Raw genomic sequence first — 18,638 nt, 5'->3', positions numbered from 1 at the left:
AAAAAATAATATCTTTCCCCCTATTTTGCTCATAAATTTCAAAATTTTGGGTTGACTTAGTCAAAAAATTTTAAATTTAGTTGTTTCTTGTTAGTCAAGTCAAAATTTCAATTTAAAAATTTTATCTTTTCAAATCTTTTTCAAAAATCAAATCTTTTTCATTTTTCTTTCCTATTTTTCGAAAATTCTTCAAAAATTGATTTTCAAAATCTTTTTCTTATTTTTATTTCATAATTTTCGAAATTAATGCTAAAAATTAATGTTTTGATTCAAAAATTTTAAGTTGTTACTTGCCTATTAAGAAAGAATCAATCTTTAAATTCTAGAATCATATCCTTTTGTTTCTTATTAGTTAAGTAATCAACTTAAATTTCAAAAATCAAATCTTTTTAATTTCTGTTTCAAATCTTTTTCAAAATGAATTTCAATCATATCTTTTTTCAAAATTTAATTTCAAAATCCTTTTCTAACTCCTTATCTTTTCAAAATTGATTTTCAAATCTTTTTCAATTAACCACTTGACTTGTTTGTTTGATTTTAAAAAGTTTACTATTTCTTATCTTTTCAAAATCACCTAACTACTTCTCTCTCTCTAATTTTTGAAAACCATTACCCACTTTTTCAGAATCCTTTTTAATTAACTAATTGTTTTAAATTCTAATTTTATTTTATTTTCCTTCTTAAATTTCGAATTCTAACTACTAATTAAAAAAAACAAAAATATTTTTCTTTTCTTTTTAATAAAAAAAATTTGAATACATTCTCTCTCATTTCTTTCTATTTATTTTATTTATTTACTAACACTTCTCTTCTTCTTATAATTCGAACCCTCTCCCTCTCTTTGTGTTCGAATTCTTCTTCTTCTCCTTTCTTCATTCTATTCTTCTATTCTTCTACTCACATAAAAGAATCTCTATACTGTAACATAGAGGATTCCTCTTCTTTTCTGTTCTCTTCTTTTTTTATATGAGCAGGAGCAAGGATAAGAACATTCTTGTTGAAGCTGATCCTGAACCTGAAAGGACTCTAAAGAGGAAGCTAAAGCACAACACTCTAGAGAGGACCTAACAGAAATTTTTGAAAAAGAAGACATGGCAGCCGAAAATAACAACAATGGTGGAGATGTAAGGAAGATGCTTGGTGACTTTACTGCACCCACTTCTGACTTCTATGAAAGAAGCATCTCAATTCCTACAATTGAAGCAAACAACTTTGAGCTTAAGCCTCAACTAGTTTCTCTAATGCAGCAGAATTGTAAGTTTCATTGACTTCCATTGGAAAATCCTCATCAGTTCTTAGCTGAATTCTTGCAAATCTGTGACACTGTCAAGACCAATGGGGTTAATCGTGAGGTCTACAGACTTATGCTTTTCCCCTTTGCTATAAGAGACAGAGCTAGGACATGGTTGGACTCACAACCTAAAGAAATCCTGAACTCTTGGGAAAAGTTAGTCAATGCTTTCTTGGCAAAATTCTTTACACCTCAAAAGTTGAGCAAGCTTAGAGTGGAAGTCCAAACCTTCAGACAAAAGGAAGGTGAATTCCTCTATGAAGCTTGGGAAAGATACAAGTAATTGATCAGAAGGTGTCCTTCTGACATGCTTTCAGAATGGAGCATCTTATGTATATTCTATGATGGTCTGTCTAAATTGTCCAAGATGTCATTGGATCACTCTGCTGGTGGAACTCTTCATCTGAAGAAGACACCTGCAGAAGCCCAGGAACTCATTGAAATGGTTGCAAATAACCAGTTCATGTATACTTCTGAAAGAAATCCTGTGAATAATGGGATGACCCAGAAGAAAGGAGTTCTTGAGATTGATACTCTGAATGTAATATTGGCTCAGAATAAAATATTGACTCAGCAAGTCAATATGATTTCTCAGAATCTGACTGGAATGCAAGCTGCATCCGGCAGTACTAAAGAAGCTTCCTCTGAAGAAGAAGCTTATGACCCTGAGAATTATGCAATGGAAGAGGTGAATTACATGGGAGAATCCTACGGAAACACCTATAATCCTTCTTGGTGGAATCACCCTAATTTCTCAAGGAAGGATCAGCAGAAGCCTAATTAAGGCTTCAATAATAATAATGGTGGGAGAAATAGGTTTGGCAATAGCAAGCCTTTTCCATAATCTTTTGAGCAACAGACAGAGAATTCTAAGCAGAGCCTCTCTGACTTAGCAAGCATAGTCTCTGATCTATCTAAAACCACTCTCAGTTTCATGACTGAAACAAGGTCCCATCAGAAATTTGGAGGCACAAGTGGGTCAACTAAAAGAGAGTGCAAGGCCATCAATATAACCAACATGGCCGAACCTATAGGGGAGGAAGATGCAGTGATTTCCAGTGAGGAAGACCTCAATGGACGTCCACTGGCCACTAAGGAGTTTTCCATTGAGGAACCAAAGGAATCTGAGGCTCATATAGAGATCATAGAGATTCCACTGAACTTACTGTTGCCATTCATGAGCTCTGATGAGTATTCTTCCTTTGAAGAGGATGAAGATATTATTGAAGAACAAGTTGCTCAGTATTTAGGAGCAATCATGAAGATGAATGCCAAGTTATTTGGTAATGAGACTTGAGAGGATGAACCTCCATTGCTCATCAATGAACTGAATACCTTGGTTCAACAGAAATTACCTCTGAAGAAACCAGATCCCAGAAAGTTCTTAATACCTTGCATTAAAGGCACCATGACCTTTAAGAAAGCTCTATGTGACCTTGGTTCAAGTGTAAACCTCATGCCACTCTCTGTAATGGAGAAACTAGGGATCTTTGAGGTACAAGCTGCAAGAATCTCACTAGAGATGGTAGACAATTCAAGGAAACAGGCTTATGGACTTGTAGAGGATGTCTTAGTGAAGGTTGAAGGCTTTTGCATCCCTGCTGACTTCATAATCCTAAGCACTGGGAAGGATGAAGATGAATCCATCATCCTTGGAAGACCCTTCCTAGCCACAGCAAGAGCTGTGATTGATGTGGACAGAGGAGAGTTAGTCCTTCAATTGAATGAGGACTACCTTGTGTTTAAGGCTCAAGGATCTTCTTTTGTAACCATGGAAAGGAAGCATGAAAGGCTTCTCTCAGTACAGAGTCAAACAAAGCCCCCACACTCAACTTCTAAATTTGGTGTTGGGAGGCCACCATTAAGCTCAGAGTCTCTGTGAAACTCTCTAAGAGCTCACTGTCAAGCTATTGACATTAAAGAAGCGCTTCTTGGGAGGCAACTCCGAGTCATGGGAGATGGAGAGATTTATCTCAAAAGCCCATCACTAAAAAGAGGATGGAGCAAACAAGAGAGCTCACTCATGGACCTCAACAAGAGCATGAGGAAATTCCTCATCAAGAAATCCCTGAGATGCCTCAAAGGATGCACTTTCCTCCACACAATTATTGGGAGAAAATCAACACCTCCTTAGGAGAATTGAGTTCTAACATGGGGCAACTACGGATGGAGCACCAAGAGCATTCCATCATCCTCCATGAAATCAGAGAGGACCAAAGAGTCATGAGGGAGGAGCAACAAAGGCAAGGAAGAGACATAGAGGAGCTCAAGCACTCCATAAGATCTTCAAGAGGAAGAACCAGCCGCCATCACTAAGGTGGACTCGTTCTTTAATTTCCTTGTTCTTATTTTTCTTTTTTTCGAATTATATGCTTTATGTTTTGTCTATGTTTGTGTCTTTATTACATGATCATTAGTGTCTAGTGCCTATGTCTTAAAGCTATGAATGTCCTATAAATCCATCACCTTTCTTAAATGAAAAATATTTTTAATTGCAAAAGAACAAGAGGTACATGGATTTCGAATTTTATCTTGAAATTAGCTTAATTATTTTGATGTGGTGGCAATACTTTTTGTTTTCTGAATGAATACTTGAATAGTGCATATTTTTTAATTTGTTGTTTATGAATGTTAAAATTGTTGGCTCTTGAAAGAATAAAGAAAAAAGAGAAATGTTATTGATAATCTGAAAAATCATAAAATTGATTCTTGAAGCAAGAAAAAGTAGTGAATAGGCAAAGCTTGCGAAAAAAAATATGAAAAAAAAGGGTAAAAAAAAAAGAAAAAGAAAAAGCAAGCAAAAAAAGCCAATAACCCTTTAAACTAAAAGGCAAGGGTAAAAAAGATCCAAGGCTTTGAGAATTAATGGATAGGAGGGCCCAAAGGAATAAAATCCTGGCCTAAGCGGCTAAACTAAGCTGTCCCTAACCATGTGCTTGTGGCGTGAAGGTGTCAAGTGAAAAGTTTGAGACTGAGCGGTTAAAGTCGTGGTCCAAAGCAAAAAAAGAGTGTGCTTAAGAGCTCTTGACACCTCTAACTGGGGACTCTAGCAAAGCTGAGTCACAATCTGAAAAGGTTCACCCAGTTATGTGTCTGTGGCATTTATGTATCCGGTGGTAATACTGGAAAACAAAATGCTTAGGGTCACGGCCAAGACTCAAAAAGTAGCTGTGTTCAAGAATCAACATACTGAACTAAGAGAATCAATAACACTATCTAAATTCTAAGTTCCTATGGATGCTAATCATTCTGAACTTTAAAGATAAAGTGAGATGCCAAAACTGTTCAGAAGCAAAAAGGCTACAAGTCCCGCTCATCTAATTGGAACTAAGTTCATTGATAAGTTTGGAATTTATTGTATTTTCTCTTCTTTTTATCCTACTTTGTTTTTAGTTGCCTAGGGACAAGCAAGAATTTTAAGTTTGGTGTTGTGATGAGCGGATAATTTATACTCTTTTTGGCATTGTTTTTACATAGTTTTTAGTATATTTTAGTTACTTTTTATTATATTTTTGTTAGTTTTTATTCAAAAATCACATTTCTGGACTTTACTATGAGTTTGTGTATTTTTCTATGATTTCAGGTATTTTTTGGCTGAAATTGAGGGACCTGAGCAAAAATCTGATTCAGAGGCTGAAAAAGGACTACAGATGCTGTTGGATTCTGACCCTCCTGGCACCAGAATTGGAGTTAAACTTTCTTATGCACGTGCGCGTCGCTTACTGAGTGTGGCGTTCTTTCTTTGAACGCAACGTTACTCTGCTCTGTCCTTCTTCCTCTTCATTTTTTGCCTGAAATCAACCAAACAAATACATTAAAGCCTTGGCATGATAATCAAATCTTGCATCTTTCATATTATCAACTAAATCTTGCAAGAAATCTAATGAGAATGCATAAAATTACCAATGTTTGATTGAATCAAGACAAGCATGAAATTCTCACTCAAACACTTATTTGTTGCCTAAAAATGAAATGAAACCAAGTAAAAACTAATGAAATAGGCTTGTGAAACTAGCCTAAGATGACTTGTCATTAATTGGTAGATGGCGCCTCTATCTAAATAGATTTGGTAGTTAGTAACTATTAGGTTGTCTTCATTTATTTTCTTATTCTTGTGTTGCTCTTGATGATTACATGATTTCATTGATTCCTCAGTTGAGCAACACGGTCACCTCTAGACCCAAGCTTGTCCCCTTTTGACCCCGAAATAGAAAGGCCTTTACCCTGCCTTAGGAAAGCTCAGTGCCGGTTAGCATTCGTGCATAGTAAATCGGACTCTCTTGAAGAGCGACCCGATTCACCATCACCTTCTAACCGTGATCCTCATTCTTCACTTAACGAGGAAACCTTCTATTCTTCTATTGTAAGTGCTAAAATTTCTTTGAGTGAATTAGGTGACAACAACATGGCGGAGCCACCGCGGAGAATTACTTTAAAGGAGGCCGGATCCCCGAACATCACCTTGCAACCGGTACAAGTTTGGTACCCAGATCTAGATGCCAACTTTGAGATCAAGATGGGTATGATCAACTTTCTTCCAAAATATCATGGGTTACCGGGAGAAGACACTCTCAAGCACTTGAAAGACTTTCAAGTTGTGTGCTCTACTGCAAGGAGACATGGCTTGGATGAGATAGCGGTCACGGTTTTCGCTTTCCTTTTCTCCCTAGAGGGAAAGGCGAAGGAATGGTTTTACACCCAACCTGAGGAGGTGATTTCTAATTGGGATTTGTTGTGCAAGGAGTTTCTTGAGAAATTTTATCTACCTCAAAAGACAGATCATCTAAGGAAGGAAATCTCTTCCATCATGCAAAGAGATGGAGAGACCTTTTATGAATGTTGGGAAAGGTTCAAAAAGTTGTTGGAAGCTTGTCCTCAACACCGCATTGATGAATTAGTGCTCATAAGCTACTTTTGCCAAGGGATTATCCCTTAAGACAAGCTCCTTCTTGATGCCTCAAGTGGAGGATCTCTCACTAAGAATAAGACTGCTGAAGAAGCTTGGGAAGTCATTGCAGACTTGGCGGATTCGACTCAACATTTAAGGACAAGAAATCCCCAACCGAAGGCTATAAGTGAAGTCTCACCTTCCGGTGATGCTATCTTAACTAAGACGCTTGGTAAGATGATGGTCTTGTTAAGACAAATCACTCAAGGCCAACAAATTCCATAAATGTTGCTATGTCCTCCACCCCAACCTCCTAGGATTTAAGGACCTCCTAGATCTTGTGGTATTTGTGCTTGCAACGGTCACTACACTGATGAATGCCCTTAAATTCAAGAGGACAACACATTGGCGGTGGCAAATCCTTACCCATAAAGGTCCAATTACAATCAAGGCAATCAAGGATCGCATCAGTATGGAGGGAACCAAAGTCAAGGGTGGAGAGATAACTCCCATAAGAGGTGGAATAAACCATCTCAAGCTCAACCTTATTCCAACCAACAAGTCTATTATCATCAATCCTATCAAGTCCAACAACCTTACCATCAACCACCACAACTTCACTATCCACCATATCAACTACAAAGCCCACCTCATGCCCAACCCAATCAACAACCACATTCCCAACCTCAAGCAAGGTATCAACCACAACATACTAGGCCTACCCTCCCTCAAATATTTAATCTCCCTCTTCAAACCAATCTCATATGAATGATGCACTTCAAAGTTTTATTCAAGAGCAAATAGAGTTTCATAAGAAGCAAGAAACGTACATGGCTATTGGTGCATGGTGCGCAGAAATTGTGACGGTTTCATTCCTTGGTAACGGTGCTGAAAACTTTATACGCACGTTCATAATCTTAATTCTTTATCACAACTTCGCACAGCTAACCAGCAAGTGCACTGGGTCATCCAAGTAATAAACCTTACGTGAGTAAGGGTCGATCCCACGGAGATTGTCGGCTTGAAGCAAGCTATGGTCACCTTGTAAATCTCAGTCAGGCGGATTCAAATGTATTAAGAGATTATAGTGTACTAAAAGATAATTAAAATAGGATAGAGATACTTATGTAATCCATTGGTGAGAGTTTCAGATAAGCGTGCAGAGATGCTTTCGTTCCTCTGAACCTCTGCTTTCCTGCTGTCTTCGTCCAACCATTCCTACTCCTTTCCATGGCAAGCTTTATGTAGGGCATCACTGTTGTCAATGGCTACATCCCATCCTCTCTGTAAAAATGGTCCAGTGCACTGTCACTGCCTGGCTAATCATCTGTCGATTCTCGATCATACTGGAATAGGATTTACTATCCTTTTGCGTCTGTCACTACGCCCAGCACTCGCGAGTTTGAAGCTCGTCACAGCCATCCCTTCCCAGATCCTACTCGGAATACCACAGACAAGGTTTAGACTTTCCGGATCTCAAGAATGGCCATCCATGGGTTCTAACTTATACCACGAAGATTCTAATATCTCGGACTCGGTCCTCTGTATTAGATATCTAAGAGATACTCATTCTAGCTTGTTTGAATGTAGAACGGAAGTGTTTGTCAGGCACGCGTTCATAGGTGAGAATCATGATGAGCGTCACATAATCATCACATTCATCATGTTCTTGGGTGCGAATGGATATCTTAGAGAAGGAATAAGCTTGAATTGAATAGAAAAATAGTAGTACTTTCTATTAATTCATGAGGAACAGCAGAGCTCTACACCTTAATCTATGGAGTGTAGAAACTCTACCGTTGAGAATACATAAGTGATGAAGGTCCAGGCATGGCCGAGAGGCCAGCCCTCAAATGTGATCAAAAGATGAAACTAAAGATGTTCCAAAGATCCCTGTAAATACAATAGTAAAAAGTCCTATTTATACTAAACTAGTTACTAGGGTTTATAGAAATGAGTAAATGATGCAGAAATCCACTTCTGGGGCCCACTTGGTGTGTGCTTAGGCTGATCATTGAGCTTTACACGTGTAGAGGTCTTTTTTGGAGTTGAACGCCAGTTTGTAACCTGTTTCTGGCGTTTAACTCCACTTTGCAACCTGTTTCTGGCGTTTAACTCCAGAATAGGGCGTTCAACGCCGGTTTACGTCATCTATCCTTAGTCAAAGTATGAACTATTATATATTGCTGGAAAGCCCTGGATGTCTACTTTCCAACGCAATTGGGATCGTGCCATTTGGAGTTCTGTAGCTCCAGAAAATCCACTTTGAGTGCAGGGAGGTCAGAATCCAACAGCATCTGCAGTCCTTCTTCAACCTCTGAATCTGATTTTTGCTCAAGTCCCTCAATTTCAGCCAGAAATTACCTGAAATCATAGAGAAACACACAAACTCATAGTAAAGTCCAAAAATGTGAATTTTAAATTAAAAACTAATAAAAATAAACTAAAAACTAACTAAATCATACTGAAAACTATGTAAAAACAATGCGAAAAAGCGTATAAATTATCCGCTCATCAGTGAATGAAATCACAATCACAATTTTGGAATTCCGCACAACTAACCAGCAAGTGTACTGGGTCGTCCAAGTAATACATTACGTGATTAAGGGTCGATCCCACGGATAATGTCTGCTTGAAGCAAGCTATGGTTGTTTTGTAATTCTTAGTCAGGAAATTAATAATAAAAATGATTAGGTTTATGAAGAGTAAATAGCATAAATTAAATGATACTTGTTATACAGTAATGGAGAACAGATTGAGGATTTGGAGATACTCTGTCTTTCGAATCTCTGCTTTCCTACTGTCTTCTTCTTCACGCACGCAAGGCTCCTTCCATGGCAAGCTGTATGTTGGTGGATCACCGTTGCCAATGGCTACCATCCGTCCTCTCAGTGAAAATGGTCCAAATGCGCTGTCACCATACGGCTAATCATCTGTCGGTTCTCAATCATGTTGGAATTGGATCCATTGATCCTTTTGCGTCTGTCACTATGCCCAGCACTCGTGAGTTTGAAGCTCGTCATAGTCATCCCATCCCAGATCCTACTCAGAATACCACAGACAAGGTTTAGACTTTCCGGATCTCAGTAATGGCCGCCAATAATCCTAGCCTATACCACGAAGACTCTAATCATAAACCAAGAGGCTAAGAGATACACACTCAATCTATGGTAGAACGGAAGTGGTTGTCACGCACGCGTTCATAGGTTGAGAATGGTGATGAGTGTCATAAATCATCACATTCATCACGATTAAGTACAAGCAAGTGTCTTAGAACAGAAACAAGCGTGTTTGAATAGAAAACAGAAGTAATTGCATTAATTCATCGAGACACAGCAGAGCTCCTCACCCCCAACCATGGGGTTTAGAGACTCATGCCGTTAGAAATACAATATGAAACGTGTAAAATGTCATGAGATACATAGTAAGTCTCTAAAAGTTGTTTTTATACTAAACTAGTAGCTAGGGTTACAAAAAATAAGTAACTAAGTACAGATAGTGCAGAAATCCACTTCTGGGGCCCACTTGGTGTGTGCTTCGGCTGAGTAATGAAGCCTTCATGTGTAGAGACTTCTCTTGGAGTTAAACGCCAGGTTGCAGCCTGTTTCTGGCGTTTAACTTCAGAATAGGACAGGAAGTTAGCGTTTGAACGCCAGTTTGCATCATCAAAACTTTGGCAAAGTATGAACTATTATATATTGCTGGAAAGCCCTGGATGTTTATTTTCCAACGCAATTGAGATCGCACCAATTGGGCTTTTGTAGCGCCAGAAAATCCATTTCGAGTGCAGGGAGGTCAGAATCCAACAGCATCTGCAGTCCTTTTTCAGCCTCTGAATCAGATTTTTGCTCAGGTCCCTCAATTTCAGACAGAAAATACCTGAAATCATAGAAAAAAACACAAACTCATAGTAAAGTCCAGAAATGTGATTTTTGCATAAAAACTAATAAAAACATAGTAAAAACTAACTAAATTATACTAAAAACTACTAGAAAATAATGCCAAAAAGCGTATAAATTTTCCGCTCATCACAACACCAAACTTAAATTGTTGCTTGTCCCCAAGCAACTAAAAATCAATTAGGATAAAAAGAAGAGAATATACTATAAATTCCAAAATATCAATGAAACTTAGCTCCAACTAGATGAGCGGGACTAGTAGCTTTTTGCCTCTGAACAGTTTTGGCATATCACTTTATCCTTTGAAGTTCAGAATGATTGGCATCTATAGGAACTCAGAATTTAGATAGTGTTATTGATTCTCCTAGTTCAGTATGTTGATTCTTGAACATAGCTACTTTATGAGTCTTGGCCGTGGCCCTAAGCACTTTGTTTTTCAGATTGTGACTCAGCTTTGCTAGAGTCCCCAATTAGAGGTGTCTAGGGTTCTTAAGCACACTTTTTTTTGCATTGGATCATGACTTTAACCGCTCAGTCTCAAGCTTTTTCCTTGACACCTTCACGCCACAAGCACATGGTTAGGGACAGCTTGGTTTAGCCGCTTAGGCCAGGATTTTATTACTTTGGGCCCTCCTATCCATTAATGCTCAAAGCCTTGGATCCTTTTTTTATTACCCTTGCCTTTTGGTTTAAAGGGTTATTGGATTTTTGCTCTTGCCTTTTGGTTTAAAGAGCTATTGGCTTTTTCTGCTTGCTTTTCCTTTTTCTTTCTCTTTTTATTTATTTATTTATTTTTTTCACAAGCTTTGTCATTCACTGCTTTTTCTTGCTTCAAGAATCAATTTTATGATTTTTCAGATTATCAACAACATTTCTCCTTTTCCATCATTCTTTCAGGAGCCAACAGTTTTAACATTTATAAACAACAAATTCAAAAGACATATGCACTGTTCAAGCATTCATTCAGAAAACAAAAAGTATTGTCACCACATCAAAATAATTAAACTAGTTTCAAGGATGAATTCGAAATCATGTACTTCTTGTTCTTTTGTAATTAAAACATTTTTCATTTAAGAAAGGTGATGGATTCATAGGACATTCATAGCTTTAAGACATAGACACTAGATACTAATGATCATGTAATGAAGACACAAACATAAATAAAGCATAGAGAACAAAAATAGAAAAAATAAATATACAAGGAGATTAAGGAACGGGTCCACCTGAGTGAGGGTGGCATCTTCTTCCTTTTGAAGAACCAATAGTGCTCTTGAGCTCCTCTATGTCTCTTCTCTAATTTCATGGAGGAGGATGGAATGCTCTTGGTGCTCCACCCTTAGTTGTCCCATGTTGGAACTTAATTCTCCTAGGGAGGTGTTAATCTGCTCCCAATAGTTTTGTGGAGAAAATTACATCCCTTGAGGCATTAGTGGTTATGGAAAAAACAAAAAAGCAATGCTTTTTCCACACCAAACTTAAAATGTTTGCTCGTCCTCGAGAAAAAGAAGGAGGAAAGGAGGAGAAGGAGGTGTGTGGTGGGTTCGGCCAAGGCTGGGGGAAGTGTGGATGAAAAGATGTGGCAGGTGGGGATCCTATGGGGTCTACAGATCCTGAGGGGTCAAGGACTTATCATCCCTGCTCCATTGAGGCGTGCAAAAATGCCCTTAGTGTGCAATCCTAGCGTTTAACGCCAGACTGCTGCTTGTTTCTGGAGTTAAATGCCAGCTTTTCTCCCTTTCTTGGCGTTAAACGCCAACTTGATGCTCTGTTCTGGCGTTAAACGCCAGTCTGTTGCTTGTTTCTGGCATTTAACGCCATCTTGATGCTTCTTTCTGGCATTAAACGCCAGTTTGATGCTTCTTACTGGCATTTAAACGCTAGTAAGCTCTTCCTCCAGGGTGAGCTATTTTTAATGCTGTTTTTCATTCTGTTTTTGATTTTTCAGTTGTTTTTGTGACTTCACATGATCATCAACCTAAAGAAAACATAAAATAGCAATGGAAAATAAATAGATATAATTAAATAACATTGGGTTGCGTCCCAATAAGCCCTTCTTTAATGTCAATAGCTTGACAGTGAGCTCTCATGGAGCCTCACAGATAATCAGAGCAGGGTTGGGGCCTCTCAACACCAAACTTAGAGTTTGGTTGTGGCCTCCCAACACCAAACTTATAATTTGAATGTGGGGGTTTTGTTTGACTTTGTATTGAGAGAAGATTTTCATGCTTCCTCTCCATGGTTACAGAAGGAGAACATTGAGTCTTATAGTTTGCAATGTCTGCAAACCACGAAGCTTCCTGAATAGCAAATAATTGCTCATCTGGAAAGGTTTCAGAGATCTCAGTACGAGGGAGGGATGCTCCTGCTACTGGTTCTATCCGGGATAGGTGATCAGCTACTTGATTCTCTGTCCCTTTTCTGTCTCTTATTTCTATATCAAACTCTTGCAGAAGCAACACCCATCTTATGAGCCTGGGTTTTGAATCTTGCTTTGTGAGTAGATATTTAAGAGTAGCATGGTCAGTGTACACAATCACTTTTGATCCTACTAAGTATGATCTAAACTTGTCAATGGCATAAACCACTGCAAGCAATTCTTTTTCTGTGGTTGTGTAATTTTTTTGGGCATCATTTAAAACACGACTAGCATAATAAATGACATGCAGAAGCTTGTTATGCCTCTGTCCCAATACTGCACCAATGGCATGGTCACTGGCATCACACATTAGTTCGAATGGTAATGTCCAATCTGGTGCAGAAATAACCGGTCCTGTGACCAACTTAGCTTTCAGAGTTTCAAACACCTACAGATACTTTGTGTCAAACACAAATGGCGTGTCAGCAGCTAGCAGATTGCTCAGAAGTTTTGCAATTTTTGAAAAATCCTTTATAAACCTCCAATAGAATCATGCATGCCCCAAAAATCTTCTGATTGCCTTAATATTGGCAGGTGGTGGTAATTTTTCAATTACTTCCACTTTAGCTTGATCCACTTCTATTCCCTTGTTTGAAATTTTATGCCCAAGGACAATTCCTTCAGTCACCATAAAGTGACATTTTTCCCAGTTTAAAACTAGGTTGGTCTCTTGGGATCTTTTCAGAACAAATGCTAAATGGTCAAGGCAGGAGCTGAATGAGTCTCCAAATACTGAAAAGTCATCCATGAAGTCTTTCAGAAATTTTTCAACCATATCAGAGAAGATAGAGAGTATGCACCTCTGAAAGGTTGCAGGTGCATTGCACAGACCAAAAGGCATCCTTCTGTAGGCAAACACTCTAGAAGGACATGTGAATGCTATTTTCTCTTGGTCCTGAGGATTTACTACAATTTGGTTGTAACCTGAATAGCCATCTAAAAAGAAGTAGTATTCATGACCTACTAGTCTTTCTAGCATTTGGTCCATGAATGGTAAAGGAAAGTGATCCTTCCTGGTGGCTGTATTGAGCCTTCTGTAATCAATACACATACGCCACCCTGTAACTGTTATTGTAGGAACCAGATCATTTTTTTCATTATGAACCACTGTCATGCCTCCCTTCATGGGGACAACTTGGACAGGACTCACCCAGGGGATATCAGAAATAGGATAAATAATCCCAACCTCCAGTAACTTGGTGACCTCCTTCTGCACCACCTCCTTCATGGCTGGATTCAGCCGCCTATGTGGTTGAACCTCTGGCTTAGCATCATCCTCCAATAGGATCTTGTGCATGCATCTAGCTGGGCTTATGCCCTTAAGGTCACTTATGGACCACCCAAGAGCTGTCTTGTGTGTCCTTAGCACTTGAAGTAGTGCTATCTCTTCCTGTGGATTTAAAGCAGAGCTTATGATCACTGGAAAAGTGTCACCTTCTCCCAGAAATGCATATTTCAGGGATGGTGGTAGTGGTTTGAGCTCGGGTTTTAGGAGGTTTCTCCTCTTCCTGAGGAATTTTCAGAGGCTCTTTTATTTCCTCTGATTTCTCCAAATCAGGCTAAACATCTTTAAAGATGTCTTCTAGCTCTGATTCGAGACTCTCAGCCATGTTGATCTCCTCTACCAGAGAGTCAATAATATCAACACTCATGCAGTCTTTTGATGTGTCTAGATGCTTCATTGCCTCAACAACATTCAGCCTGAACTCATCCTCATTGACTCTCAAGGTCACTTCCCCTTTTTGGACATCAATGAGGGTTCGCCCAGTTGCTAGGAAAGGTCTTCCTAGAATGAGTGTTGCACTCTTGTGCTCCTCCATTTACAGCACTACAAAGTCAGTGGGAAAGGCAAATGGCCCAACCTTGACAATCATGTCCTCAATTATGCCTGATGGATATTTAATGGAGCCATCAGCAAGTTGAAGACATATCCAGGTTGGTTTGACCTCTTCAGTCAAGCCAAAGCTTTCTAATAGTGGATGCAGGGATTAGATTGATACTTGCCCCAAGGTCACATAGAGCTGTCTTGGTACAAGTACCCTCTAATGTGCATGGTGATGACAAGTCATCTTATGCTAATTTTTTAGCAATTTTTCACTTGTTTCATTAAGTTTTATGCACTTTCTTGCATTATAAGTTAGTAATTTAGAGTGGATTTGCATGGTTTCTTTGAATCAATCAACCACCCTTTAATTTATACTAAATCATGAGGTTTAAGCTAAATTTAATTGATATTTAGATGATTTATAAACCTTGTGAATTTGGTGATACTTTGATTGGTTGTTTTGATTACTTGTAGGTGAAGAAAAGAAGAAAACAAGAAAGCGTAGCCTAAGAAGCATTGCCCAAGGAAGAGAAAAGTGTGGCAAAAGAAACAAGGAAGCGTGGCACATTGAAGAAGGAAAGCCACAGCGCTCTCTCCAAGAGCTCAGTGCTCTCCAAGGGAGCACAATAATGAACCAAGGAAGCAAGGCTTGGATGCTACGCTCTCCTTGAGAGCTGAGCATTATAATGAACCAAGGAAGAAGGGGGAGAAGCATAATGCTCCGCTCTTGTCAAGAGCATTATCGGGCTCCATCCAAAATAAATCCAAAGAGAAAAGCTTGCCAATACTTGCCACAAGGTTCGAACTCATGAGCAAGGGGGAGTGAGGGAGCGCTACTCTCCAAGGAATTAAGCCAAACTTGGCTGAAATGCAACCTCCAAGGATCGAACCAAGCACCTAAGGAAAGGAAGGAAGCGCTACTCACCAAGGAAAATAAAACAAAAAGGGCCAGCAATACCTCCCCAAGGTTTCGAACTTGGGACCTCACCCAAGAAAAAGGAGTGCTGCGCTCTTACCAAGAGCTGAGCACTACTCTCCTTACTCCTTGATGCATGACGCGCGAGTGTGACACGGCCAGGGAGGCATGACACGCACAGCTTGACACGGCCCAGGAGCTTGGGGCGCACAAGACAAGCCCCAAGGCAGCATGATGCTGCGCTCTCAAGGAGAGCAGAGCGCTACCCTGATGCACACAAGTTCGGCACGCTACAAAGGGCCAAGGACACAAGCCACAATGCTGCGCTCTCACCAGGAGCAGAGCACACTACTGGGAGAAAACACCCTTGGGCCATAATTGAACCAAAATTCAATTTAATTTCAATTCTTCACCAAATTAAAAGGTCCACTCTAAATTCAAAAATCCAAAAATAGGAAGTGTATAAATAGAATCTAGTTTGATTTAGATGAAAACCTTTTTCTTCTTTTAGAATTTTCACTGGTAATTGGGAGACTTTTTTTGGATTTTGGATTTTGGATCTCTGAGAATTAGGAGGGAGAATTAATCTCTCTTCTTCCTTGTTCTTGATTTTACACTCTTTACTTCTTATTTTAGATCTTGGGTGGATAATTGAAGAAATTCTGTTTCAATCTCACATTGAGATCCCTTTGTTTATTTTCTGCATAATTCTAGAAACTGTGATTTGAATCCAAATTCTATTTACTGCTTTCATCTTCTACTTCTTCTGCAATTTACTCTTCCATTTCTTTAGCAATTGTTCTTATTAGATCAAGGAAGGATTTGAGATCTAGACTTGTTTTCTAGTCTCCTCCACCCCTGAGATCTTCAAGTTCCCTTTAGTTATTGCAATTGAGCTGCATTCTACTTTCTGTTTGGTTTTCAAAGTAATTTTCCTTTCCTTGTTTAAATCTGTTGCATCTTAATTCTTCTTCTATTTCTTTACTGATTGTCATTTAATTTTTTTTTTAATTTCTGTAATCCCAAATCCCAAATCCTTTTATGATTCAAGTCATTTACATTTCTTGCACTTTAAGTTTCAGTTATTTATGTTTCTTGCAATCTAAGTTTTTGCAATTTATATTACTTGCACTTTAAGATTCAGCTCTTTTAATTCTTTTGCACTTTAAATTATTGTCAATTAACCCTCTCCCTTTATATTTCATGCAATTTAGCTTCTATTGGATACAAATCACTCAAATCAACACTTGATTCGCTTGACTAAATCAACCACTAAACTAAAATTGCTCAATCCTTCAATCCCTGTGGGATCGACCTCACTCATGTGAGTTATTACTACTTGATGCGACCCAGTACACTTGCCGGTGAGTTTTGGGTGTTGGAATTTGTTTTCCAAAATATCCATCAAGTTTTTGGCGCCGTTGCCGGGGATTGATTAGATTGACAATGATTAAGTGAAGTGGAGGTCTAGATCAAGCACTTCTTTTTCTTTTCTATCTCTTTAATTTTTGACTAACACACTAACTGTTCGAATTTTTGCTTAAGCTAACCAAATCTCACTCTAGTAATAGAGTGAAGTTTTACTGGTTTCCTGGTTTTGTGTTTTTCTTATGCTTTGTTTGTATGACAGAGGCAAGAAGAGAGATTCCCAGCTCTGGTGATATTGACGAAAGAACTTTGAGAAGAATAAGAAGAGAAGCCAGAGGGAAGGGAGTCGTAGGTGAAGAAGTTCTCGAGGAAGAATTCCAAGAGATGGAAGGAAACACTTCCAATGCTAATCAAGAAGGAGTGGCCAACAACAACAATCCACCTCAGAGAAGAGTCTTGGCTTCCTATACATTTGTAAATCCTAGACATTGTGGGAGTAACATCCTTACCCCAAATGTTAATGCAAATAACTTTGAACTAAAGCCACAACTCATCACATTGGTTCAAAATAACTGCTCCTATGGAGGAGGACCACTTGAAGATCCAAACTAACACTTATCCACTTTCTTGAGGATTTGTGATACTGCCAAAACCAATGGTGTGCATCCTGATAGCTACAAGCTGCTGTTATTTCCATTTTCCCTCAGAGACAAAGCTATTCAATGGTTGGAATCCTTCCCAAGAGATAGCATCAACAATTGGGAAGATCTAGTGAGCAAGTTCCTTGCCAAATTTTATCCACCTCAAAGGATCATCAGGCTGAAGACTGAAGTACAAACATTCACACAAATGGATACTGAACCCATCTATGAGGTATGGGATAGATACAAGGCTCTAATTAGGAAGTGCCCTCCTGAAATGTTCAATGAATAGGACATATTGCAGAATTTTTATGAAGGCTTGACATTGAAATCTCAGGAGGCTCTGGATCACTCAGCAGGGGGCTCTTTACAATTAATGAAGACTGCAGAGGAGGCCCAAAATCTCATTGATATGGTGGCTAATAATCAGTATTTCTTTACTCATCAAAGGCAATGCCAACCATCATAAAGGAAAGGAGTAATGGAGTTGGAAGGAGTGGACTCAATCTTAGCTCAAAACAAAATGATGCAACAGCAGATTCAGCAATAATTTGAGCAAATGGCCAAGAGGATTGATAGCCTCCAAGTTGTAGCAGTAAACACAAGCCAACCATCACCCACGTGGGGGACAAATGAAGAAACTCAAGAGGATCAGCAGCAGGAACAAGTCCAGTATATGCACAATCAAAATTCTGGATCAAGTGAAGTTTATGGTGACACTAACAACCCCTCCTGGAAGAACCACCCCAACCTCAGATGGGGAGACAACCACACTAAGACTCAACAGCCATGGCAAAGGAATTCAAACCAAAATAGTTGGAAAAATACAAACCACAACAACCAGCAGAATAACAACCAAAATACATACAGAAAACCCCAAAACACTTACCCCAACTCTAACCATTATCCATCCAATAACCAAGCCAACAACCAAAACACTTACCATCAACCCTCAACACCCCATAACCAACTAATCTCACAAGACCCTCAGAGGATCACCAACTTGGAGCTCTTAATGGAGAAAATAATGAAGTACCAAGAGATGACAACAAAGAACCAGGAAGCTTCCATTAAGAATATGGAGAGGCAGATTAGACAGCTTTTCAAGCAAATTGCTATCGAGAGACCTTTAAGCTCACTTCCAAGTGACACCATTCCAAATCCAAAAGAAGAGTGCAAAGCTATACAGCTAAGGAATGGAAAGATCTTGGTGAAAGATGAAGGAGCAACCAAGAAGCCACGGGAAAATGACAAGAAGCAAGTTGAAAAAGAGGAAGCTGACAAAAAAAATGATAGCAAGTAAACAAATTTCAGAGAAGCTAAAGGAAACAGAAGATCAGCCACAAATTTCAAGAAAAGAGAAGGAAGCAATTGAAGAACCAACCAAGGAACAA

General features: G+C 38.9%; 2 non-coding genes across 2 annotated transcripts; both read right to left on the bottom strand.

Annotated features, from left to right (window-relative positions):
• Positions 1-1,496: 1,496 nt before the first annotated feature.
• LOC112774227 (small nucleolar RNA R71) lies at positions 1,497-1,604 on the bottom strand. The gene has a single exon (XR_003188725.1). It is a non-coding gene; the product is annotated as a small nucleolar RNA R71 (small nucleolar RNA).
• A 4,468-nt stretch (positions 1,605-6,072) lies between these two features.
• LOC112773828 (small nucleolar RNA R71) lies at positions 6,073-6,178 on the bottom strand. The gene has a single exon (XR_003188355.1). It is a non-coding gene; the product is annotated as a small nucleolar RNA R71 (small nucleolar RNA).
• Between the last annotated feature and the right edge of the window lie 12,460 nt (positions 6,179-18,638).

This window comes from Arachis hypogaea, chromosome 18, assembly GCF_003086295.3.
Source record: "Arachis hypogaea cultivar Tifrunner chromosome 18, arahy.Tifrunner.gnm2.J5K5, whole genome shotgun sequence".
In the NCBI taxonomy this organism is placed as follows: domain Eukaryota; kingdom Viridiplantae; phylum Streptophyta; class Magnoliopsida; order Fabales; family Fabaceae; genus Arachis; species Arachis hypogaea.
Note: the sequence above shows the minus strand (reverse complement) of the source record. Positions and strands in the feature narration are given on the sequence as shown.